Raw genomic sequence first — 2039 nt, forward strand, 5'->3', positions numbered from 1 at the left:
TTCTGAATATGCTGCCCATCCCTGCTCTGAGCATGCATATCTCTAGTCTGTCCTCACTCAGCTGTGATTCCCTTTTTTCTTCCATGTTGCTGAAAAAATAGTGCCCTAGCATCTCACCATGCCACAACGATTAGCGTTTTCCCATGGCTTCCCATGAGAAGCTTCTGTACGCACGAGCACCCTTACCCATCCGTCATCGTCTGGACGGGAGGGAGGAAGGCTGCTCAAGAGCTAGCCAGAGGGGCCGCAACTCTGATTTACAGATTGGAAAGCTTATCCATCACACTGGAAGGGAAGGCTGCCTGGTCTGGTGCTACGGGGCAGGAGAGCAGGTCATCACTAGGAAGAACTTCTTCACTGTAAGAGTTGTTAGGCATTGGAACGGGGTCCCCAGGAAGGTGGTGGAGTCACCATCCCTGGAGGTGTTCAAAAAACGTTTAGATGTGGTGCTTTGAGACATGGTTTAGTGGGTTTAGCGGGCATGGTGGCATCAGGTATACGGTTGGACTTGATGATCTTTGAGGTCTCTTCCAACCATAATGATTCTATGATTCTATGATTCTATCTGCAGTGTTTGGGGACCTGTTCCTCCCCACCTTCTGCTACTGTGTGTTTCCAGATGGGCTGAAGAGCTGCTCTGTGGAGAGGCAGGCTTAGATGTACACTGGGAAAAGCTGCCTGTCTCCACACTGAGAGGGAAAAGAGGGAATACACTCTTTGAAGGGAAAGTGTGAATTGTAAGAATTATCCCCCAGACTACCAATTTCACCCTCCTGCTCTGGCCAACTATAATTAAGCTGATCCCAGTGATGCAGCCTTCTTATTTTCCTCCTTAAAATGTCTGGAGGCTTTGCTGAGTTTCCTAAAGTCATTAAAGACCCGAGGAGCTGTTTCTGATAATTGAATCTGACCTGCCACCTCATGAGTACTGATGACACTCAAGCCATGATTATGGCAAGTAGGAGTTTGTCTCTGGGCTGGGGTCACTATTCTGCCACTGAATTTTGGTGTGTTCCTGGTCACATCACTTCATCTCACTGTATTGAGATTTCTCATCTCTAAGTAACAATGACACTTCATACAATATTCCTAGTCTGATGCCCTGTTTGCCTGTAAGGTCTTCAGAGCAGGAAGCATCTCTTATAGCTTCACAACAACCACTAACCACTCCAGGCTCCGGACTAATACACACGGTTGATAACTGTGTCTATAAATTGTTAGCTTTCCTTCATTTGAAGTAAATCCCCAGCAGCAGAGTTCAGTTCAAGTTTGTTATATATCATCTATATGCATATATTGTTCTTTTATAACACATATATATTATTCTTTTTAATAGATTGTTGTAACCGTACAAATTTATGTGGTCACTGGGGACCATGTTCTCCCAGAGAGATATAATTTCTCTGTTTGACTTAAACAGCAAGAAGGTGGAGAATTCCTACCTGGAGGTCCATGGAGCTGACAACAATTCCTGTCCATCACAGGAGGTTTTCACACAACTTTCTTGCATGTCAGCTGTGTTGCTCAGGGACTGCTCAAAAATGTCTTGTTTGCCTTGCCCACAGGAAGTGTTGATTTTTATTTTTTTTGTTGAATGGAAACTGTCATAATGAAAATTGTGCAGAAATGGAGAATGTTGGTAAAATTAAAATTTGTATTTTCTTTTTGTGATAGGATATGGAAATACAATTATTTGGTCAAACTGCCAGGGTGGCACATGCGAGCTGTATTTTGGAGAATACATCTCATTTTCCACATAAGTCAGACTCCCTTCTCTTATTTCTAGTGGGAAAACATTGACAAAGATATTTCTTTTGTAGTCCTAATTTAATATAGTTCTCCCTGCCCCCCTCCCCCCCCCAAAAAAACAACCCGAACAACAAACCCCTTCAACAGAACAGACCAAATGATCAACATTTCGTCAGAAAGTAGATCTTGGAAAAGCCTCAAACCATTTAAAAAGAAATTCAAGTCTTGAAAGACAGTCTAGATGAAAAAAAACCCAAACAGCTAATTTACTTTCTGAAAGTTTTGTGTCC

Source organism: Cariama cristata, unplaced genomic scaffold (genome assembly GCF_000690535.1).
Source record: "Cariama cristata isolate BGI_N322 unplaced genomic scaffold, ASM69053v1 scaffold9760, whole genome shotgun sequence".
Taxonomy (NCBI): domain Eukaryota; kingdom Metazoa; phylum Chordata; class Aves; order Cariamiformes; family Cariamidae; genus Cariama; species Cariama cristata.